Below are 25,609 nucleotides of genomic sequence, written 5' to 3'. Positions count from 1 at the left end.
TAATCTCGAACTCGTCTTCTGTACAGGAGCACAGGGGACAGACACACAGCCCTGGGGAGTCCGGGGCTACGATGACTTGAGAATCTTCCTTGCCACCCAAGTCATCGAGTAAGTTGGTCTCCAGCTGACCTGGAGTGATTCAGAGCAAAAGGGGGTATACGGGGCAAAAGGGGACTCTGCAGGGCAGAAAGCTCAACCACAAGAACATGTGTGGTGGGAGGCTGGACGGGTTGTGGTGGCCAAATAGGGAAGCCACTAAACAAGTCCGTGGTTTTCTCTGAGGTTAAAGGTGTTTTTTTTTCTTGGGGCGCCTGGGTAGCTCAGTCGGTTAAGTGTCCAACTTTGGCTCAGGTCATGATCTCACAGTTCGTGGGTTCGAGCCCTGCATCGGGCTCTGTGCTGACAGCTCAGAGCCTGGAGCCTGCTTGGGATTTTGTGTCTCCCTCCCTCTCTGCCCCTCCCCTGCTTGCGCGCACGCAGTCTCTCTCTCTCTCACAAATAAATAAACATTAAAAAATATTTTTTAAGGTGTTTTCTCATTATCGGGTTTAGCAGTAAGCCAACCAACAAGAGCCAAGTAGCAAGTCAAATCCACTCACTACATTTGCCACTGTGGGATTTGGATCTCAGACGAGTTGAGTCATGATTCCGATGGCTTCGAGCAAAATCTATTCAAGTCCAAAGCTGCGTTTTCCCAAAAAAGCAAGAATAAAGAGAAAACCTGACTGGGATATATAAACTGAGTCATATCCCAGCATTTTAGAAGCATGAAATTCTCATCAAGGATTTATTATGCCCTCGGCTGCGATGCCTTGAGAAAATATGATTCTAGCACACACGAGGGGTTCAAAACAGATGTCAAACAGCTAATTTCTACAAAACGGAATAGGCACCATTACGCCTCGGTCATACGTAGTGTTTTAGTACGCCAAGTTGCCACGAAGCACAAACCACCTCCTTTTTTAATCTTAATTTGTAACCTGGAATCACATGCCACACTTCCCAGCATATAGTACATTCAACCCATAAAATAAGAATTCCAGGCCACATCTCAGCTAAGCTAGGCACTTGGGACAGTTCTATAACTACTTTAGTGCCTTGTGAATAAAAACATAAAATCAAAGATCTTTAATCAACTGGAGAGATATTCTACCTACTTTTTTGGCAAACACAATAGATTCTAAAATAAAAAATAAGTTTTCCTTTGGAGACTTAAAAAAATTCAGTATCCTGGAGTATCTAATTTCATGGGATATGTGTTCCTGGAACTTTAAAATGTACTTTCTAAAGTTATTTCAACTATGATGCTTAAGTAGTACCTTTGGTAACTGCTTTTCTAGAATTAATGATCATGCATTAATTTATCTGATCTACAAAAGCCCTGGTCTCAAAACAAGTTTCTAAATTCTGCTTTGCAATATCATCTGAGCAAGTTTAAACAAATCCCTTCCTTCTTAGAGCCCAGAGATCTCATTTGTAAAGTGGAGTGAATCTCTATTACTGATTTGCAAACTGAGCTCAGCTCAGCCAGGCGAGTTGCAAGAAACTCCATCCACCCAGGGGCACCCAAGAGAACTTCAACACTTACTCATTAACCAGATTCACTAAGCACATTTACTAATTGGACTCTTAAATTTAGTTATTCTGTATAGTCCCTATGACGGAAAACGAAGTTTGAAGCCGCTGGCCTAGGTCAATGAGTCTCAAATTTTAAGTGAGCATCAGAATCACTTGGAGAGCTTGTAAAAATACAGGTTCTGATGCACAAGTGTGCATTTAACAAGCTCCCAGGTGATGGTGATGTTGCTTGCCTCTGGACAACACCAAAGTAGGCAACACTGACCTGGACAAGATCACAAGATCTCTCTTGTTCAAATGTTTTAATTAGCTGGGCTTACATTTCCAAAGCAGAAGATACACGTAAAAGTTTCAGAAGGTGACATTTAACAATTAGCAGCAACACTGAATCTCATCCCCTTCTTTCAAGCTTTGTATGTTCTTCTTTGCTTTTTTTTTTAAATTTATTTATTTAGAGAGAGACAGCATGCCAGGAAGGGGCAGAGAGAGGGAGAGAGAGGATCCCAAGCACTGTCAGCACAGAGCCGGATGTGGGGCTCAAACTCACAAACCATGAGATCGTGACTTGAGCCCAAACCAATAGTCAGACACTTAACCACTGAGCCATCCAGTTGCCCTCTTCTTTGCTTTTAACCCTCAACTAGTAAGTACAAACTAGGGTTGGAATGTCGTTTAAAATAGTCTTCAAATCTGAGTGTCTCACATAAGAGGGTGAGAGGGAGGAAATACTAACCAAAATTTGGTCTATAGGACTTTGTAAGTTGTTTTTAATGTCACAGAGACCAACATCTGTGATTTAATTTGTGAAAATGTCCATTTTCCCTATTAATTTAAAGATAACATCCTTAGGAAACTCTTTCATTAAAAAACATTAAAATATTACACCTTATTTCTTATAGCGGTCAGTAATCTTAAAAGTTTCAAAAATTGCGACATCTTAAAAAAACAAATCTGTTTGTAGATACACGAACACCTAACATAGAAGCCTAAAATCTAGGGGTGCCTGGGTGGCTCAGTTGGTTGGGCATCTGCCTCTTGATTTTGGTTTGGGTCGTGGTCCCAGGGTCCTGGGATTGAGCCCTGCGTTGGGCTCCATGCTGAGCATGAAGCCTGCTTGAGATTTTCTCTCTCTCTCCCTCTGCCCTTCAGCCCTACTCCGACATTTTCTCTCTTTGAAATTAAAAAAAAAAAAAAAGTGTCTAAAATCTCAAAACAATTGAACTATCCTATGTGTCTGTTTAATAAGTGCCTCCCTGGCTGACTAATATGCGTCCTGACCTCTGTGTTTGTTCCTTAGATGCATTTAGTGCACTTGATACAGGACCAGTTGTCCAGGCCTCCTGGAAAGCTTTCCCCTTCTGGAACATTCTATCTCTGTGCTCTGACCCAAAATGCGTGACTCTCTCAAATTTAATCTCATGTCTCAGTTCTTAGTGCATCTGATTGTAGCCCCTAGCTCCAAAAGCAAATAACGTTGGCAGCTTGGGACAGTCCCTAGAGCAGAGGGACAGATGTGAGAGGCTGCAGGGGAAGGGCGGGGCAAGAGGGTATGTCTGGGCAGACCCAGTAGGTACCTGAGGTCAGTTTACGTATAGGCACAAAGAAGTGACATTTAAACTCACTCAGGGGCTCTCAATTAGACTCAAGTGCTCCCTTATTATAAAAATGTACACACAGAGGGGCACCCGGGTGGCTCAGTCGGTTAAGCATCCACATCCGACTTCGGCTTAGGTCATGATCTCACAGCCCGTGAGTTCGAGCCTCACTGACAGCTTGGAGCCTGGCGCCTGGTTCGGATTCTTATGTCTCCCTCTCTGTCTGCCCCCTCCCCGCGCTCGCTCGCTCTCTCTCTCTCTCTCTCTCTCCTTCAAAAAGAAATAAACATTAAAAAAATTTTTTTGAACGTACACATAGAAAAGAGCTATCTTCTACAGGAGGAAGCCATGAGAGATGGCACCTCACAAAGACGTACCTGAAAACGCAGTTCAGGTTTTATTGCAAAAATTCAGTGCCTGACCAAGGGGCAGCCTCATAGGGTTGGGACTAGAGCGGAGCACGTTCTCAAAAGCAGAAGGAGTGCGTATAGAGAAAAAATACCATCCGTGAGATAATGGGCTGCATAGGGTAGCACCATAGACCTAGTTCTAAATGAGCAACATTCACAGACTTTCAGGGATGAGCGTGTCCGGCTTCGGCGGCTTTGGCGGTGAAGGGTTCCACCCAACCTAGCATTTCCCCCCACATCTGAGGTGCTATGGAGGCCCTCCAGTGGAAGGATTTCTCTCCATCCTTAAAAATTTCGGACCACACCGTGGCAATATCAAAGATGCGGTTTCCTACAAAATGCCGTATGACTGAAGTTACTGTCCTTTCCCCAACCTTATAAAAGAGCTGCCTCATAAAAGAGCAGAGAGGATGACAGACCACAAGCAGGAACATCACGGACACCAACGTTTCAAGAATCGATCCCAGGCGGCACCGGGGTGGCTCAGTTGGTTAGACGTCCGACTTTGGCTGAAGTCAGGATCTCACAGTTTGAGTTCAAGCCCGACATCAGGCTCCATACTGATGGTACAGAGCCTGCTTGGGATTCATTCTCATTCTCTCTCTCTCTCTGCCCCTTCTGTGTTCTCTCTCTCTCTCTCAAAAACAAACATATTAATTTTTAAAAAGTTAAAAAAAAAAAAAAAAGAATTGATCCCAGAACTATTTAGCGGGTATCTCCCTTAAAGTAAACTCAGTGTATCCAGTGAAATGATTTTCCCATTATGGGGGAATGTATTTGTCTCCCTCAATTTCACCTTTTCCTTCTTTTCCATCCTTCCCTCTCCGTCCCCTACCCCAGTGGACATTCAGTAAATGGTGACTAACTACCAAAATCATGGTTCTAGGACTAATTATCTCTCTAACCGTAATTATGAATAATAGGAAAAATACAGTTCTACTTAAAAGTACATCAGCTTCCATATAAATGGGAACATGCTACCAGTGTATAATCCTGAAAGAGTACTCCTACTCACAGACGGAGAGACTGGCAGAAGTACAAAAGCAACTGTGCACCTCTGCGAGATCTAATTCCATCGCCCGTGGAGAGGAGTTCAAAACACCCCACTTCTCCTGACCGCTATGCCAGTGGGCACTTCTTGCAAACTTCCTGGCCAAACATGCCAGTGCTCTTGACTCTGTTTTCTACTAACAGCCTTAAAAACATTATGGGCTCATGAGAGGCTTTTTGCGACAGCTCTTAATGACATGTGGCAGGGCAGCCATCCTTGGCTTCACACAGGGCTCCCCTGGGAAGGGCTCACCCAGAAGTCTGCTCTTTCGATCCGAATGCTCTGACTCTGAGAAGCCAACAGTAAGCCCCTGAGTATCATCCTTCATCAGCACTTTGAGGGCTTAGCACAAACTGGCTTACTGGGTCTTTTCGAGCCGTCTCGGGGATGTCGGGCGATGCAAACCATCCGAACAAAGACTGCGTTTAAGCACCTCGCCACGTATCTGCTCCTTGCATGGTGATTTCGGTCTGAAATCATACTCTCTCGCGAGCCCCAATTCCTCCAGACCTTTGCCCTATTAACAACTTTTGAACATAGTACCCAGTAAAGCATTTAACTTGCCGGTTGAATAAAATGATCGACCTAGATCTCATGATTGGTGATACAAATCTGCATGAAATAACTATGAGCCCTCATCTGATCCAGCCACCCTTGAGAAATACAGGCCAATATGGTCACAGGATCTGCCGAGCCGCTAATCGGAGAGCTCGGGAGGCATCGCTTATTTGGAGATGTTTTGATAACGTTCCCTGTATGGAGGTTGTCCCCCTTCGGGTACACGGAAGGTTGAATGCAGGCTACTGGCACAATGTGACAAGTCTGTGCCACGTGAGGCCAAAAACAGGTAGCTGTGCTATCATCTTGCTGTATATATGTTGGTGGTGCAAGATATACAGTCCTTTTAGGAATGTAAATTTTTTTTTTTTAATTTTTTTTTTCAACGTTTATTTATTTTTGGGACAGAGAGAGACAGAGCATGAACGGGGGAGGGGCAGAGAGAGAGGGAGACACAGAATCGGAAACAGGCTCCAGGCTCTGAGCCGTCAGCCCAGAGCCTGACGCGGGGCTTGAACTCACGGACCGGGAGATCATGACCTGGCTGAAGTCGGACGCTTAACCGACTGCGCCACCCAGGCGCCCTGGAATGTAAATTTTTTTTAAGTTTATTTATTTTGAGAGAGAGAAAGAGAGACAGAGACAGAGAGACAGAGAGAGTGGGGAAGGGCACAGAGAGAAGGAGGGAGAGAGAATCCCAAGCAGGCTCCGCACCATCAGTGCAGAGCCCGACACAGGGCTCGAACTCATGAACCGTGAGATCGTGACCTCAGCCGAAATCAAGAGTCCGAAGCTCAACCGACTGAGCCACCCAGATGCCCCAGTCAGTTTAGGAATTTAACACACATGTTTGGGCATATATTAAATTTAAACTGCAGAAAGCTTAAAATCTCCAAAGCATCCTAAAAGTACAAAGACTCTTTTCGACATAAGTATTCGTTTTTTCAAAAATACTAAGGCTAAATGTTTCCACCTCCAGAATAGACTTCAACTTCCTGAAACAGGAGATGAGCCCTCCTTCACACTCTCTCCTTGCCCCTCTCCTCAGGAGGGGCAGCCAGGCAGGCCTGGAATCGAGAGAGAAGGTGAGAGCTTTTTAAAAATGCTATTTATATAAATTTGCCACTATAACAATATATTAACAATTACTACTAGTAGTTTCCTTGCTTAAAAAGTTCATTTAACTCCTCCAGTGTTTAATTCTAAAGCTTAAAGGGGTTGCTGATTATCTCAGTGTTCGGTGCGTGCGCGCGCGCGCACACACACACACACACACACACACACACCACACACACATACAAACACAGTGTACAAAATGTGGTCTTGATTCTCCTTTTAGTATCAAACTCTGAAAAACAATCTTGCCAGTATCTTAAAGTATTCTGCACTTTCACGTTGGATGCGTGACCCAGAGTTTCAACATGAATAATGTTATGACTAAATAGTCTAGTCACCTGAAGTCACCCTTCTATGGCCCCCAATCTTGATTCCAAAATCTAAAAAAACTTCTCGACAAACCAGAATTCTAAAGGCGGAAAAAACCCTAATGAGTGACCTGGGGACAGGGCGATATATTTACCACTGATCTTAACTACTACTTGACTGCGGACTGCCTTCACTGTCCTGTGAGCACTCTCTTCCTCCCAGCCTAGGAGGTAGAGACCAGCCATCCTACAGTTGTGAGTCGTGAGGGAACCTGATATTCTTTATTCACCGAACAAAAACCTTATAACCTGATCCTGTGCTTTGGCCGTAAATGCTGTCCGTGCAGCTGAGGCTTTCAGAGTGGCTCTGGAGAGAGGGAGGACACCCTGTCTGCCCCAGATCAGTTTACTCCACAACCAGAAAGGGCTCGCTTTGAAATAAGTATCCCCTGCTTGGGGGTTCAGGATTTATGCATCTGTACTTGCGTCCATGACAATTTTATTGCGTGTCCAGGAAACAGAGCAATTAAAGTGGCGCTCAGACAGGAGTCTAGCTTCTGAAAACCTAACATCTCCACTAAACAATACAGAATATGTTAAGATCCGGGCAGCCACATTTGATATAAAATTTTAATAGGTCGTACGTTGTGAATTACACACAGGTTTATATTCACTGAAGTCAACTGGCTATGGCCTGTTTCTCCCTGTGCTAGGCTGAAAAGAAGGGCCCAGACTAGGAAGGCTGGGATTTAAATAAGAGATATTAGATCCTTCTGTTCCCAGGCTGAAGCAGGGATTAGAATAACACATTTAAATACCTTAATGTTTTTAGCACAAAAAGCATTAATTCGATACTCTGCTTCCTTGAAATGCTTTATTAAAGCCCCCCAAACCCTCTCAGGAGTGTCTGCCTTCCTTGGGGTTAACATACATTTATTGTTCTCCGCTGCAAATTTCACTAGTATTTCAAAACAGCGTGCCTGGCCCTTGCTGTGGGGATAGTGGGAATAGGAAATAGAACCGAGAGGAAAGCTGAGAAGGCTTTGAGTTTTGACATTTCAGAGCAAGCTTATAGCTCCTTCAGGGCCAACACATCATGAGCTCATGCACCACTAAAAATAAATGACGACCGAGATGCTTAATAGACTGATTTTAATTAGACCTGCCCTTCACCTGTCACCTGTCGCAAAGGTCACCAGATTACCAACCCGAGAAATAAGCCAAACTGTAACTATCAGTACCCCGGAAAAAGCGGGGCAGCCTGTGTGCCTCTTGACCTTGACCCCAGGCCTCATGCAAGCAACCGAGAGCCTTAAGAGCCACAGGGATGGCAGTGACCAGCACCACGTGCACCCACTCTCTCCAATCTGAAAATCTGGGAGTGGAATTTGTTGGGTAGAAACGCGGAGAAGTCAGACAAAACTCTTTTCTCCAAGAACCCACACACCCCTTCTCAAACCTGAAGCCTGTATTTAATAAGCCACTAATTCTTGATCTCAATAGCGAGAAATGATCACGCTTTTCTGGGGGTACATTTGTCCAAATCCACAGAATTTACACCAAGAGTGAATTCTAATGTGCACAATGGACTCTGGGTAATAAGGACAGGTCAATGTAGTTCATCAATTGTAACAAATGTACCACTGTCGGGACCAGAGGGGGAGGGCGTGGGGGGGGAGGCGCTGCATGTGTTGTAAATATCTCTGTACATTCCACTCCATTCTGCTGTGAACCTAAAATTGTTCCAGAAAATAAAGTCTATCGGGGGGAGGGAGGAAGGCAGCAGCATTCTACCGCTGCTAAAGCAGAACATGAAGATGAACGTGCTGGTTCTATAAATCCGCTGAAGTCCTGGAAAGCGGTCGAGAAAGATCGACGGACACCAGGCAGATGGGGCAGGAGCGCCCGGTGTGGGGCAGGAGCGACCATGGGCCTCGTGACCAACCACGTGCGGGTCTGCGTAAAGAGAGAACGTGAGCCCAGGACGCCGTGCACCCACAGGAGAAATCAACTGTAGCAGCCAAGTCTAAGAGTAATAAGCCTGACCTACTGCAAGTTTAATTTGTGACTTGCTCTCCTAACTGACTGAACACTAGCAGAACAACACTTCTTTGGACAAAGTCTGGTCTGGAATACAGTTTGCTGTGTGGTACTTCGTCTCCATAATTAGGCTATGAGTTACCTGGTCTTAGGGTTTCTTTTACTCATCTTTAAAACCCGTGGCACCAAATACAATAGGTAACAAATGCCTGTTGAATTACCCATTTTTAAATGATTGTTTTTGGACTTCAAACACAGCCCTCCTTGTGCTTATTCTTCATTTTAATTGTTTCCAATTCATGTTCAAGAACACACTTATCATACTAACTAATGATCATCTTTCAGTTTTGATCAAAGAAAAAGAAAGATGAAAGTGACTTGTTCGTTACAACACCTGTTCAGAGAAGCCCAGATCTCAACCTTCAAGTCCACCTGGTAGCTATACTTTTCAGAGTCGATTAATACACCAACAACCACATTCATCAGGTTACCACCTCCTCGAAGCAACAGCCACCACCTGAAAGTCCAGTGTGCCATTTATGTGGTTCGATAGGCGGGGTCAGCGCTACCAACATCTGCCCCGCCCACCTTGGCTGGCAGCTGCGGTGGACAAGGGAGAAAGATCAGTGCTGCTGTCAGGGCGGAGGGCCTGATGCTGAGCTTGGCGAGGAGATCAAGACCAGAGCTTGCCCATACATGCCCACTCGGACCAGGGCTATGGCCAGGGGGGAGTTTAGGATGAAGAAGATTCCAGCCAGGAGACCTGAGGAGTCAAGGAAAGGTACCAGGAGCGCATTCAGCAAGGGCTCTCGTCCCATAAAAAGCTAGAAATACAAAGGAGATGGCAAGAAATGCTTAAATCTTGCAATCATACCCACCTTCCAGCTAAAATGGGAGTCATCAACCAAACGCAGCCTCAGATAAGGGAGTTTGATATAAGAGGTTGAGAGAGAGGGGGAGAGAGAGAGAGAGAGAGAGAGAAAGCAAGCGGGGAGGGGGCAGAGGGAGAGAGAGAATCTTAAGCAGGCTCCAGGCTCAGCACAGAGCTTGACGTGTGTGTAGGTTGGGGCTCCAACCTACAACCTTGGGATCATGACCTGAGCCAAAACCAAGGGTCGGACGCTCAACTGACTGAGCCACCCAGGTGCCTTTTTAAAAATCATATGGCCCACACTCAGAGTGGTATAAGGCCCAGAACCAGATTCTGTGACCCGAGGTCCGAGGTGATAATAACTTACATGTGGGGAAAATTCCATCCTTCTTCCAACAGCTCCCACCCTCCCCATCCCTTGGAGAGTCTGTTCACGCCCAGGGTTTCAGAGTGCTCGTTGTTCACACTGTGAGGAGGGGAGGACGCAGGTGATGGTCCCGCGTGACCACACGAACCAGGAGGAATAAGGGGGAAGGCTTCAAGTGGGAGGGCCCCCCAGAGAGGGGCATCAATGGGATTCTTGCCTCTTCTCATCTAGGCAGGCAGCCTCTCCAGTTTTTCTCTCTCCTCTGTGACCAACAATGAGGATTTCTAATATTTCTTAGGCTCTAAGACTTACGCTGCTTTGTTTTGTTTTTGTTTTTTTAATGGAATGCGTCACAAATTTGTGTGTCATCCTCCTGCAGGGATCACGCGAAGCTTCTCTTCATTTTTCCAATTTTAGTATATGTGCTGCCAAAGCGAGCACTAAAACCTATACTTTCAAGTTGGAAGCAAAAATGATATTTTATTATTATTTTATTTAGAGTGATAATAATAAAAGACCAGGCACAAGTGCTGACTGAACACACGGTACTTAGCCATCCGTGACCGAGCTAGTTTAATCCTCGCTGCGACTCTGAGAAATCGGCAGGGCCATCCTGACCAACTCAAGGGTGAGAAAACTAGGCCAGGGAGGCTGGCACACTGTGCCCAAGGTCACAAAGCCTGACCCAACACAGGACGTGACCACAGCCGTCGCACTCCAGGGTCTGCCTGCTTAGTCACTCAGCTACACGCCCGGCTACTGTGCACACACCCACTCGGGAAGTGTCGCACACTTCCGCTGAGCAATCCGGCCAGGCCGGGCTGGGGGACGGGCACGGATCATCTACTCCCAGCACGGTGAGAGCCCCACGAGGTTACCTGATCCCGATTCTCGGTTCTCTGCTTTCAATTTGAGGGAGTCACTCCTGCCATGTGTCTCACAGAAGAATCACAAAGACCAAAGGAACGCTATCGGTGGGTAAGCATTTTGAAAGACGGGGAAAACCCCTCTCTTAGCTTCTTCCTGACTCTTGGATTAAGTGCCAGCCACCCCTCACCACCTCTCCATTGAGGACGCCATCCAGGCTCCACGCTAGTCCTGGCTGGGAAGGTCTTCCCCTAAGTCCCTGACTTCAGGGCCTCCCGGCGTTTCAGGGTGGGTGGAGGTGGGATGAGAAACAGCAGGGAAGAAAATTTTGGCTGATGTGTCCTTATTTGAATTTACCACCCCCCACCTTAACGTCCTGGATCTGATTGCTTTCATGTATAATTTTACCTAATTTCTTTGTACGCCGACCCGTTAAATTGCATAATAATTCACTCCACTATCCAGACATACTGACCGCGAACGTATGTAAACACAAATAAGATTGTGCGGTCTTGCAGGGTAAAGATTACGTCTTCCGTTTTTAACTGTCCATACACCCAAAGTGTTTGGCACACAGGGTCCACTGCCAAGTTTACCTCCACGGGTCACATTGCAGAAGTAACAGAAGCAGTTCTGCTAGATGCTGCGGAGGGAAATGGAGCCCATGGAGGTTTGGGGCAGGGAACGCATGGGAACAAAGAACAAACGAGGGTCAGCACACCTCCCTCCATAGCTCTGTCTCTCGGTGCAGTCGTGAGTCAAAGTGGGGAAAGCCTGCCTCAGAAGATGGAACTGTAATCATATCAGAGTTTTCTTGAATGATTAGGGCTGTGTGATCAGCTTAATCTGTCCTCTTGCCTTAAAATCATGTCAGCTGCTCACTAGAACACGTTATAAACTCAAAAGACGCGTAGCCGTCACAAGGATGCTCTCCCCCTCGAGCAGGATCAAACGTGGGAGTAGGATTCTTTCTCATTCATGTACTAGAAATAGTTTTTCCACTTACTCTGGTTTCCCAAAATGAAACAAAACAGCAAATAGCCCAATAGGAATGTAATTAATAAAACGGGAGTCTAGAATCCATTTTATTCTTCCCAAAGAAAAGGGACAGAAATCGGTAGAAAACAAATTTCAAAGAAGCCTCATTATGTCAAATAATACCAGTGAACAAGTCAAAAACAGAAATGCCCCCTCGGACACATGACCATTTTCAGTTAACCTAAAAATCCCAATGAAATCCGTAATTACGTATTCTCTTACGTCACAGATGATCTGTTGTTATGGTAAAAAATAAAATCTCAAAAGCACTTTATGTCTGAAATGATGATAAAATAATACAAAAATTAAATTAAAACAAATTTGTTAATATTTGATCTTAACAAATTAAAAAACTTTTTTTAATGTTTTTATTTATTTTTGAGACAGAGAGAGACAGAGCACAAGCAGGGGAGGGGCAAAAAGGGAGGGAGACACGGAATCTGAAGCAGGTTCCAGGCTCTGAGCTGTCAGCCCAGAGCCCGATGCAGGGCTCGAACTCACAGACTGTGAGATGATGACCTGAGCTGAAGTCGAACGCTTAACCGACTAAGCCACCCAGGTGCCCCAGATCCCAACAAATTTTAAAGCTAGGACCTCTTTGCCTACTTTTTGACATCAGACAATTCTCCAGGACACTTACTTAACCCAGGACTTTATTGAGCTCCAAACTTGCAAGTGAAATTATCTTAAAATTGAAGAGACTAATTTTTACTCAAAGAAAAATATTTTTCAACATCATTGAAAAGACAGTTTTGACTGATTTTAAGAAGCTAGCTACAGCCCATTAAATCATATTAGTAAAAGCTTTAAAAAAAAAAATCACATAGGGTTTTTCCATTTGAAATGTTTAAAGTTGAAATTTTCCTAAGGAGCAAATAGAGAAGGCCACAGCTTCCTGGAAAGATAACGGCCTTATGGGCCTGGGCACTGACCATGGCAGTGAGCACTCTCTGTGGGACTTGCCCTCTGATAATCTCATCAGTAACAAAGCAGAGGCCAGGGCCAGTTAGTTTAGTAAGCCACCAATACTCTTGGCCAGTTTTCTTTCTACATTCTGGAACTCCCTATCAGCTGGTAATGAAGTTCAGGTCATCAACAGAATAAAGAAAACTATATTAAGCAATCCAGCCACACAGAGTGCGGCAAACTAGTCAACCAATAAAAATGCACGGGGCAAATTAAGTCAGATTTGTAATGACAGCCTCACGCTTTTGGGCTGCTAAGGTGATCAGGTGGGGCTCTCAATGCTGACGGAGTCAAACGGTACTGCTCTTGGAATAAGTGGTACACACATGATGCCAAGCGCAAGGGGAACGATTTCTTTTCAAGTCCCCGAGTGAATGAAGGAGAGAAAACTATGCAGGACACTTGGCTTAACACACTTGAATGGCAGTTAGGAAATAGCCCCTCTCTATTTCTTCCAGATGCTATGTCCACTCAGGAAGCAGACTTTTCCTTAACTCTGGGAGCTAAATTTTGACACAGGTGGCCTTTCTTTTTGTGCACACCCACCCAGCAAGCACCGTGGCAGAGGAGACCCTTCCTATAGGCAGGGAGATGCTTCGCTGCAGGACATTCCCAGCCTCTCGTGGGGTTGCCAGCACTTTTGACAACACGTGTCCCAAACAGAAGCTAGGAAACCTCATTACAGACATGGCAGGACCATCCCTCTACGCCGAGGATAACGTTTCCTCTGCAATCCCACCCCCGCCACGGAGGCCAGCACCACCCTCGCTGCTTTGCAACGTACCCCAACGTGTGCCAGTTTTCTTTCTACGTTCTGGAACTCTTTATCGGCTGATAGTGAAGGCTCGTGGCTGGCACTCACACAATAGCTGTGGACACTCTTACCCCACCTGGAACGAGTCTCCAAATTCACAGCTACGTAAATTTGCTACGTAAATTGCTCTAAAAGGCCGAGCGTCGCATTCATTAAAGGGAACGGGAAGCGAATAACCACACAACCAGAGTGGCCAACATTCATACGAATCAGCACCGAGCTGGGTGCTGAATAAGCGAAAAAGGGGTTTCGAAATGTGTATGGGTTGAGCCAAAGGCAGCTGTGGGGCCACGCCCCTCGAGTGTTATCACTCGGTTTGCAAGTCCCAACGTGCATCATACAGGTCTGTTTGTGACGCCACTTGCCAGGCTTCCGGGCTTTGCGGCCCAGATGGCGTTCTTATACCTGCCGCGGCCAGTCCTGTAAGCTCCGGCAGGAAACCTAAGACCTATTCATGCACCACTCCAGCCAGGTGCACTTGAGCTGAGGGCTGCTGGAGCCTAACAGAGCAGCCAAAGACACAGTGGAGGGTGGTGAGCCAGTAAAAAAAAAAAGAAACAAAAAAAAAAACCCACAGAGGTCTTTCTCTTAGTTCTGAGAGAACCGGAGGAGATGGTGGGCAGAGCCGACAAAAGAGCAGTTCAGGAGAAGGGAAGGGAACAGTGTGAACAGAGTTTGTCAAAAACTGAACACACTACGGAGATACAAGTTGATGCGGAGGTAAATAAGCACCCTGATATACTACCGACGCGCATATATATAACTCCGTTTGACTTCTGAACGGGCAACTCCACTGCAAGAATTTATGCTAAGAAAGGAACGGATCAGGAGACAAGGTGATAGCCCTCAGACAGCCCGAGAGCATCGTCTGTAAGCCCCACGCCATTAGGAACGCAGACCTCTCGGGCTCTGGGCTGGGAGCTCAGAGCCTGGAGTCTGCTTCGGATTCTGTGGCTCCCTCGCTCTCTCTGCCCCTCCCCCACTCGTGCTCTGTCTCTCTCTGTCAAAAATGAATAAACGTTAAGAAAAAATTTTTTAAAAGAGAATGCTGAAGATCTAAACTGTGTCCGCATGGAACACGGGCATACACCCACTGTGTACTATTGAATGAAGACAGCAAGCTGGGCGATTGCAGGTGCAGTGGCATCCAGTTTGGGGCGTGCACTATTAAACGGACATACACGTGTACACGCAGAGATACAATTGCAGGAGGAAGTAAGTTAGAAAGTGGTTATCGCTGACAAGAACGGATTTAGGTGAATTATTCCTGCATTTTTGTTCTCTCCGGTTCACGTCAGAAACGTGTACTACTCTTAAGATGAAAAAGCACATAAGTTCTTAAAAACAAAAGCTGATTAAATGCCCCCGGAGACCTTCCTCGATTGAACTCCTCCCTGAAGGCTTTTGTGACCACCTTTGCCTTTGACTGTAGCCATCTGAGTGATATTACACTGCAAGATATTTATAGACTCACAGAGCTACCTCTCAACGTTCTAAACACCAAAGCGTACAGAAAAAGAAAGAAGATGCCGACGTTTCTTCGCGCCGTGCCTCTAGCCCTCTCATTAAAGGCACCATCCAGCCTCACTAAACACCTGTTGATGAGGCTGAATTCAAAATGAGCCCAGGGCGTGGGATTAGTTACCTTCAAATAAATCCAGAGAAGGTTGTAGGAGAAATAGCCCCCCTCCCGCACCCCCCACCCCCGCCAAATAAATCACATTTACACGGTGAGGTAAATTTCACCAGAAAAATGTGCAGTTTGTACCCTGAGGACAGCAGTGCTGGCTGGGAGCTCACCGGCACCCCTATAGACAGCGGGCCCAAGCCCCGTTTCAGTTTTCCGGGATGCTGTGGTATAGTCCAAAAACGCACTTCAACTTTAGACCCTGGACAGACAGAACAAATGCTCAGTTTTCAAAAACAGATCTGTTGCAGCTACGTTACTTTACCGAACTACCAACGTAATCCCAAGAGGACTTCTGTGTTTTTCCAGAGCAACTCGTTCAAAACAGAAATTTTCTATACACAGGTAGGAGCTCTTTACATGCAAATAATTATTTTTAAAGCAAACTTAGACGTCACCGATCAGAAACGAAGGAGACAATGTACCGTTGTCTCAAGTAATTCTTCTTCTCAATAATGACCAGAACTTCCCCTTTTAACTTCCTTTTCATTTTTAAAGAAAATCTGGAGAAACACCATGGGTTTGTTGCCCCCACCCCCACCCCAACTCCTGTCTACACCACAGCCTTGCCGTGTTCATAAGGCCAATCTTTTTACTGCACTTTCTTGAATTCCTCAGGGTTCCCCTCCAGGAACAAGCCTAAGTTTAGTAGATCACCATTCCAGATCACATTTTAGGAGGTGATGAGTACACGTCCATTAACTTTGACTGTGGTGATGGTTTCACGGGTATTTGTGTTTGTCCAAACTCACCAAATTGTACACACCAAGCACCTGCCGTTTTTGCATATCCATTATACCTCCACAAAACTGCTAAAACCATGTAATAGTAATGGACCCTGAGGGGAGCATTATGTCTATATCTAGAATTGTCTGCTTTCCTCTGTATGCCTGATTTTTATTTTTATTTTCTGGTTTTTTGAGTCTCTTCCCTATTTGGGCTGCAAAGTTAATGTTTCAAACACATAATTTCCCCTTTATTTCTCTGAACTCAGACCACTATATTAAATTACAATAAATTTCTTAAAAAAAAAAAAAAAAAAGTTCCTGAGCACCGAGTGCCTCACGGAGCTCCTTTCCAGACACTGCCTCCCTGACAATGCCCATGCCCCACCCTACCCCCCCCCCACCTATGGTGTTACTGCCCTGCTTTTCCTGACAAATCTTCTCCTCCAACTCCCTGTCTCCCCCCACCTCTCCACTACCTTCCACTCATTTTGAAGACCAGCTTCAACGTCATCTCCTTGGGAGAGGACCCACCCTCTCGACCTAACCTAGAGCCCCCTGGTCAATCCCTCAATCGGCACACATAGCTCATCACCCTGAAATGACTCATATATGTGTCTTTCTCAAGGGACTAATTCCTGGAAAGCAAAGACTATTTTCTTTTGGATCTTGGCACCTAGTACAATGCTTGGCACAAAGAGTGCCAATGATAATAAGAGTATCGACTTCTGTCTAATGGGGGAAAAAAACCCAACTACAATGTTAATAAGAACCGCTCTTATTTTTTTATTTTTGAGAGAGAGTGCGCCCATGGGAGAGGGGCGGGGGGGGGGGGGTGGGGAGGGAGGGAGAGAGGGAGGGAATCCTAAGCAGGCTCCACACTGAGCGTGGGATCCCAATCTGGGGATCATGACCTGAGCCAAAATCAAGAGTCAGATGCTCAACCGCCTGAGCCACCCACATGCCCCAAAGAACTGCTCTGTATTACAGATGATGACTTCTGTCTCAGTTGGTAGTGTAATTTCATTGTCCTCTAACGACAAACGCTGGTTATGACACATATGTTAGGTTTCAAACTTCATAGGAATGTTGGCATGGGACCAAACTGGGTTTCCTTATTTTGATTTCCACGTATCGAGATCAAAATGCCTCTGGTATGAATGTGCGGTGATGACGGTAGGAGTGGCTCTTCGCAAATACTAAGGACGTTAAAATAAAAGGAGGAGAAAAAACATTTTGGAAATGCTACAACCCAAACCAGAATAGCCGCTAATACAAACGGGCCTCTTCCCAGACGTAAGCGGGTCACAAGTCATGGCTCACCTCAAAGCGGCCGCAACGATACTGTTTACTCTCCATTTGGGGCTTAAAAGCATTTTCGTTGATGAACAGGCCCTGAAGCAGAAACATCTAAACCCATGCTAATGCCCAGCAGAGCAGTAACTCCTTTTGATTAATTTACCGGCACTGAAAGCACAAGAAAGAGATCAAACCGCGTTCTGTACTAAACAATTACACAAGCCGCCGGTGCCTCCAGGATGGTGCATGTCAGGATGAAAGCTGGATGGGGTCGAATGAAAAAGCAACAAATATCTTACGTTGATTAATGCTTGTAGGATTTTTTCCCCTTAAATGTCAAAACATTTCATTCAATGGTCAAACCGAAGAGTGTGTGCAACATTTAAAACGGAAAAAAGTTCCAAAAGCTTAAGGGAATTCAGACGTGTAGTGAGGAGAAAAATCAGGTTGGTTCTTAGGAACCTTCAAAAGAATGGGGCAGAACTCTGACCAGTCTGCTGAAAAATCTTCCACGTGAAATAACATGGGGAAAAATCCTATCACCTCCTTTCACTGAAAAATAATTTCTCTACTATGAGTGGATTTTCTTGATTGAGATTAGTCTATTCACAATGTTCAATAATACCATCTATCTAGACTGTCATGAAAACAGAGCCAACATCTAGTACAAGTGTATCTCTACTTAATTTTTTTTAATGTTTACTTATTTATTTTGAGAGGTGGAGGGCAGCGAGGGGAGAGGCAGAGAGAGAAGGAGAGAGAGAATCCCAAGCATTGGAGGGGCTCGAACTTGAGAACCAGGAGATCATGACCTGAGCCGAAACTGAGAGTCGGACGCTTAATCGCTTAACCAAGTGAGCCACCCAGGCGTCCCTCTCCTTAATTTTTTTAAGTTGCAATTTAAACCAAACTGACTCTCAAATCAGAATGAACTACAAACATGTTAGTAGCTAACTCTCAGGTTTTCTGAACAATTAGCTCAATCCATTTTTAAAAACCCAATGAATCTCTTTAGAATAAACAAAACTAATTTATTTGTAGGAAAATATCTGAACCAAGCCAGCTAAAAATGTCAGCTTGCTGAAAAGTCACAATTTTATAATTTTATAAAATTAAAATGGAATCACTTCATGTTTTTAAACTCTTATGTGGAAGCACCACAAACATTTGGAAATACAAACCCGAGAACTGACTCTTCTACTGACCTTCCCATAGTTCATGAAGATCTACGGGCCCAAAGAGCACGGCCACATAGGCACGTTTTCCCAAACATTCTGGCTCTAATGGGCTCTGATCCCTCATTACTCCTCATGGATAGAATAAACGGGTTGTAGATGAGGCAAATGTAAGTTTCTACCGATTCCCATTTCTGATCTCTTATATGTGTACAGAAAAACAAAAACTGTCATCTTAAGTCTTCTCAAAGATGGTAACATCCTCCCTTGTTAAAAAAAAAAAAAAAAAAAGACTGAAAAAACTCCTGGGTGAGATCAGGAAACACAAGGAAGAAGGTTCTCATTTTACAAGGGAAGCAGAGGACCTTAGCACAGAATGAACAGGACCCTCAGTGGGCGCCGGGACGCCCCCCGCTGGAACTAAACGCACCCGAGCTAAGGAACTTTGGTCACAGGGGTATCTAGAAAGCACAGGCAGAAAAGCTGGGGGTGACACCACGATGTTGAAGTACAGAATTAAGAAATACATATGAATTATTCCAGTCATTTTGACTCTGGTTGTAAAAAAAAAAAAAAAAAAAAATCCTTTCACTCTGACCTGTTTATACAGCTTAGTCTTAAATGCACTTCTTTCCAAATTTTTTTTTAACGTTTATTTATTTTTGAGACAGAGAGAGACAGAGCATGAATGGGGGAGGGTCAGAGAGAGGGAGACACAGAATCTGAAACAGGCCCCGGGCTCTGAGCTGTCAGCACAGAGCCCGACGCGGGGCTCGAACTCACGGACCGCGAGATCATGACCTGAGCCGAAGTCGGACGCTCAACCGACTGAGCCACCCAGGCGCCCCTAAATGCACTTCTTTCTAAATAAATATCCTTCAACTGGAAGGGGTCAGAATTTTAGCTATTGAGGAAATGTTTTGCTGCTATTGTTATCGAGGCATATGTAACATCTGTCCAAGAGTAAGGATGTGCTGGTAAAGTTTCCTTTCAGTACCTGATCATCAGCCCTCCAGTGAACGAGCAAGGAACATTCTAGACTCAACCTGGGTTAGCTGTTTTTCTAACGAAAATAGTTTCATAAATATTTGAGCACCTATAGTGCACAAAGTGACCTTAAACATTTCCCTTAAAAAAAGATATTGTTATGTGTACAAAAAGGGACATAAAAAGTCTGAGCTGAAACTCAAGTTTAAAAAAAATTTTTAATGTTTATTTATTTTTGAGAGAGAGAGAGAGAGAGAGGGAGAGAGGAATAGAGAGAGAGAGAAAGAGAGAGAAAGGGAGAGGGATAACGCAAATAGGGGAGGGGCAGAGAGAAGGAGACACAGAATCTGAGGCAGGCTCCAGGCTCTGAGCTGTGAGCACAGAACCCGACTCAGGGTTCGAACTCACGGACCGCGAGATGATGACCTGAGCCGAAGTTGGATGCCTGACCAATGGAGCCACCCAGGCGCCCCTGAAATTCAAATTCTTTTAACAGCTTCGTTACTTTATTTTCCCTTCTCATTTCCCAAGTCAAATAACCAAGGAAGACGCCCACGACCTGCCATCCATTCTGCATTAAGTTTATGTCAGTATGCAAATCCCTGAACGCGCTAAACAAGTCTTCCGTGTTGTCACTGGAGCTTCTGTTTTTAGGTTTTTAGTCTTGAGTGGGCTTTACCCTTAGCTCATGGAGAATGACACAGAGAATGTCGCTGAGCATGGCACCTGCAGCTAGAAAAATGAGGAGTACGGATTACACTACCTGGGTTTTAAAGTCTCTTCTGGACAGTACATGCAGTGGGGACCCTCCCGGGTACTGAATGGCATTCTGATAAAGGGTCACAGCAGGAGAAGGAGAGGTCACACCCACGGTGTGGTGAAAACAACACAGGGCACAAACTTTATAGGATTTAGTCAGCCCTATGCTTAGCATTCTGTCAAAACCAGAGAAATTTATTCTTACACTATTTCTCTTTTACTAAAATATCCTTTCTGGTGCACACGTACACACACACAGGCACACACACACATACACATAAAATAACCTTACGAAACTGAACTAGAGGATGAAACTCGGGCTTGTGTTTGTTTGCTTACAAACAATCATATTTAAAAAGCATAAGCAATAAAGTTCTACTAGAAATGGATCCTGGCACTTATCTCACTCGTGCAGCATTTGCTTCACTCCTTAAAGATTACCCCACTACCATACCTTTGTATTAACTACATCTTGGCTGAATTCATATTTACCTTTACATGCAAACACCCCAGCACGTCCCCAGTCACTAGGGAAATTCCACACTCAGTCACAGAGCAGATATATAGCTCAGGACATAGATGGATTTAGACCCAGCAAATGAGATTTCCCAAGTCCTCATAAGATAGTCCTGAGAATTATGCCAAATCAAACGTAAGCGTCTTATGTCTGGTTTTTAGAACCAAAACAGGATATAAATAAAGAGAAGTGAATGGTACGATTTACTTTACGTTCTGGGCTGGCTTCCCTCTCACCAAGCATGACACTTTGCATTGACACAAATCAGCTTGCAGCCTAATGGACATGGTTTGTCATTAGCCTCAGGACAACAAGTGGGGAGGTGAATCATGTGCCATCAACACTCCCGCCTAATCCCTACGATTCCAAAGTCAAATCAGAACAGGTGGGTCCTTGCTCTAGTGCTCTCCTGCATATGTGTGTGTGTGTGTGTGTGTGTGTGTGTGTATTCCTCTCAGTCACATAACACAACCATAAGATCACTGTAGTTTTCTCCAAAGGTGTTAATTTCCCTTTCCCCCAGCTTTACTGAGATGTAATTGACATGTAACATTGTATAAGTTCAAGGCATACAACATGTTGATTTGGTACAGATACACTGCAAAATGATTAGCACCATCATCTTAGGGAACACCTGCATCATATCACGTAATTGCCATTTCTTTTTTCTGGCGAAAACATTTAAGATCTATTCTCTGAGCAACTTTCAAGCATGTAACACAGCATTGTTAACTTTAATGGCCATGCTGTACATGAGATCCCCAGAACTTATTCGTCTTACAGCTGCAAGTTTATACTCTCTGACCACCACCTCCCCTTTTCCCTACTCCCCGGCCGCTGATAATCACCATTCTAGTCTCTGTTTCTAGGAGTTCAGCATTCTTAAAGTCCACATATAAGTGCTATCATACGCTATCCGTCTTTCTCTGACTTAACGACTGCCCTTTGTATTGTCTGCAGGGAAATGGTACCACAGTCTTAAAGATGTACCTAACATCTTTTCCTCTGAAAATGCAACCGTGTCCAATTAGCAAAGATAACAAAACTCAGGTATCTCCCTCTGGATGAACATACTTTTAACTTCCCTGTATGCCTTGTAATGAGCTTGTTCTTACAAACACAGTCTGATGCACATTACTCTCACCACAGTGGCTTTTGAGATTTCTAACCAAGGTTACATAATAAGGACACAGCTGGGTTGGGATCAATGAGGCCATCTTAATTCTCACTCTAAGTATCAGCCTGCTATTACCTTTTAGTTGTTAACATCACCGATGAAACCGAAATGATCTCATCATCTCTAAATATAGAACCAAGTGTATAAAAATGAAACTTGTCCTTCCTCCATCTCCGTACCTTCGAAAGGGCTAAGGAAAGCGCATTCTAAATGAAATGTCTGAAAACACATTTGTATGCGCAGCGTGCATTTCCCGCTGGCATTCTTGACCCCACAAACCTGCATATTTGGCTGACACACACATGGGGGGAGGGGCAGGAAAGAGCGAGCAGGGCGGGTGAGCGCCACATATCTCCGTTTATTTTACTAGGGACAAAAACAGAGGAGAAGGAAGAAAAATATTCTAACTACAGCTTCGGGGCTAAATAAAATCTACTGCCTTCAGAGTGGTTTTTAAGCTGAGGAACCGGAAAGAATCGGGCAACTGCTCCAGAAAATTCATACTTGGGGTGAATGGACCGCGGTCTCCTTCCCTCTTATAAGGTCAAGGCGCATATCGGGGCATGTTGCTTGATAAAAATTACGAAACCAGAGCCACAACAGAAAACAATAAATGACTTTAAAAGTTTCTACTATGCGAAAAGGCAGTATATGCTTTTTCTTTGAATAGATGTGGTCACAGGATTAGCTTACATCCTACGACGTTTCAAAACCTTTCCTCATAACCCGCGATATGCTTTCCAAGGACATTCCGTCAACGAATAAATCAACTGTTAACTGATGGGATACATGTTCCTCGGGGGACCTTCACCTCATTCATCAATATGGGTTTTCACAACTAATTAGCATTCTCGCTAAGGTTCAGAAAAACTCAGCAACAGGTGAAGTGGAGGAAATTGATCAACTTGCTGAAAACTTCAGAACAAATTGCTGCAGAATGGTCCGCGGTGCTGCTCGACACCTCAAGACGCATTTGCCTGATGTTTCTTTAAGCTTTTCCAGTCCCACGTCTGCCAGAACCTGACGCAACCCCCAGCACCACACGTGAAAAATGTGACCGGTAAATTCCACGTGTCAAAGCGAAGAAGCTATGTCCTCACATACTGTGGCCACCCACAGTGGGAGCAAATCTTGTTATCTCGTCCACATCCTCAAGCTTGCTCTCTGAGCTTCCTTTCCTGTGACCCGAACCTCCACCACTGTTAGAATCCTACAAGAATTTCTCCTTCGGGACACCGTCTCCTTTCGTATTCGTCTCCTCCGGCTGCCACCACAAAATGGCGTAAGCTGGATGGCTTAGACGAGAGAAATTGCTGGTCTCACAGTTCTGGAGGCTGCAAGCCTGAGGTCAAGGAGTCGGCAGGCTCCTTCTGAGGGCTGTGAGGGAGAACCTGCTCCATGCCTGCCTCTCTCAGCTCCTGGTGGTTTAGCAGCAATCTTCCTCGGCTTGCAGAAACATCATGCCGACTTGTGCCTTCGTCTTCACATGGTGCTCTTCCCATGTGCCTGTGTTCAAAATTCCCCTTTATGGAAGGGGAGGCCTACTGGACGGGACACACACACAATTCAGCCCATAACGCCCCCTACCATCTTCCACGTCCTCAAAAATCCCCCACCTCCCAAACTAGAGCCTGACTCCCCCAGGAAAGCCTGTGCCACAAAGCCACGCCTGCTCCTGTGTGCACCACACGTTGCCCCCATGTCATGTCCTTGAGACTAGAAGGGCAGCAGTGGCCTTCTCTTAAACTTCCAAGGGCCTTTTCCAAACCACTGTTTCTTCCATCTTCTCTAAAAAAAAATCCCTGGTTATGAGGTCCCAGTGCATATTCCTCAGAATAAATGATCCAAAAGATTCACCACCAGTAAGAAAAGTAGGGGGGGATTCAAGCAAGTCAAAGCCTTGGTTTCTAAGGAGCCCCTGCCTTGCCACATAACTATCTTGTGGCGAAGCACACGTGTGTCCCTATTTGTTATCTGCTTGAGTCACACAGTCGTTGCTGACATTAACAAGGTATTTTAAATACGTACCTTATCTTATATACCTCAGAGTCACGTTGAGGAATTTGACTTTCAGAAATATCCCTAAGAAAGGCTGCTGAGATTTCCATCAGTAATCACTTAGACCTCCTACCACAAAGAATGAGAAGAAGGCAGGATCCTGCCCTCAGGTACGGTGGACTTGCAGTCAGGCATCTCCAGAGCCTTGTCAAAACTCAGTGAGGGGGGCAGATCCCGCCTCAGAACACAATTCTCCTGATTCCTGGGTCCAGTGCCTTCCCGCACATGTCGTGACATTGAGCCTTCAGTTCGTGAAGGCTGCGTTTTACTTGAATCAGTAACTAAACTTCCCTAAGCCTTTAAATTCAGGAAAATTTTGCTTGCGTGTATGTTTCATTTGTCTCAGGGACACTTCTATTTTGGATACTCTGCTCATTAACTGCTAATTATGACCAAGGGAGATTATCAATCCCAATATTTTGAGAAACTAAGCAACAATCTGATTTCAGGTTCACACATCATCAGCATTCTTAGAATGTGAAATTTACATCCTGGACTCATCCACATTTCCATCATCTTCTAGAAGTAGTTGACTTTTAAACTCTCTTCAGATAAAAGTCTTGCCTGTAAAACTAAAATATGAGAACTCATTTTATTTTTAAAAAATGTTTAATGTTTAGTCTTATTTTTGAGAGAGAGCGGGGAGGGGCAGAGAGAGAGAGAGGGAGACAGAGAATCCGAAGCAGGCTCTGGGCTGTCAGTGCACGTGAGATCATGACCTGAGCCGAAGTCGGATGCTCAACCGACTGAGCCACCCGGGGGTCCAAGAACTCATTTTATTCTTCAAAATAGCTCTTTTCTTACATAGTTCCGAAAAGTCATATGTGTTCGTGTCTGATTTTTAAAACAGATCTACTATAGCTATATTTAAGAAAAGTGAATAAGCGTTGTCTTATGGAAAGAAAGGAATACTTAAAGACTGGCTTTCTTGCTTTGGCCAGATGTCTGAGATGCTCACATTTTTCGGCCTTCTGGGATAAAATGTAAAGGTCTACCTGATAGAAGTACTTGACATTCTGTATCGATCACTGACACATCAAATTAGCTTACAACTCACCCAGCTGGACTAAACATCCATTTGCATACTAGAAAGTCCTCCAGCTCAAGAGCCCTTTACCTTCCACCAATCAACATACATGAGACTGTCTTTCCTGGACCTGCTTGTTTAACCCTCTTGTGGGTATCACGGTGACACCCGCCCCACCAGGCCCCCGCCGGGAAGCCATCTGCAACTTCTCTTGCCTCCTCCTTGGATCTTCAGCCTGATTTCGCCTCCTAGGTTTCCTTGAGGTCCATCTATTGTTGACCAACCCCAGTATCACAGTCTGCATTCAGCCCTTCCTCACCTCTGCTCTTACACTCCCATCCTCCCTGGTGTCATGTCGGTTTCTACCAGTGACCGCCTTCTGGTCTCCTTAGCTCCTCAACAGGGAAATTATGGAAACCAAAATAAACACCGCTGACTGTTCTTTCTGCAGGCCAAACCGTCTCTTTATTGCAGATGAGCAGCGTAGGTGGCCCCCAATGGTCCGTCCACGGTAGTATACTTCGGGGCCCGGTGGATACTGGCACGTACTGTTATTCTTTGGCATTTTGTTACACATTTCTTCTGTTCATTCGGCTTCTGCATTTCACATTATTTTTCC

The 25,609-nt window shown here is 44.9% G+C and overlaps 1 protein-coding gene and 1 non-coding gene across 2 annotated transcripts in view; both read right to left on the bottom strand.

Moving 5' to 3' along the window:
* The window catches only part of LOC124508018 (phospholipid-transporting ATPase IB), a 507,885-nt gene that overhangs the window by 233,373 nt on the left and 248,903 nt on the right, over positions 1–25,609 (bottom strand). The window lies entirely within an intron of this gene.
* Positions 10,229–10,335, bottom strand: LOC124523295 (U6 spliceosomal RNA). Its single transcript, XR_006964972.1, has one exon. It is a non-coding gene; the product is annotated as a U6 spliceosomal RNA (small nuclear RNA).

The sequence above is a fragment of the Lynx rufus genome, unplaced genomic scaffold (assembly GCF_022079265.1).
Source record: "Lynx rufus isolate CCGP_SWC_20201006 ecotype Redwood Valley unplaced genomic scaffold, mLynRuf1.p SCAF_1, whole genome shotgun sequence".
Taxonomy (NCBI): Eukaryota; Metazoa; Chordata; class Mammalia; order Carnivora; family Felidae; genus Lynx; species Lynx rufus.
Note: the sequence above shows the minus strand (reverse complement) of the source record. Positions and strands in the feature narration are given on the sequence as shown.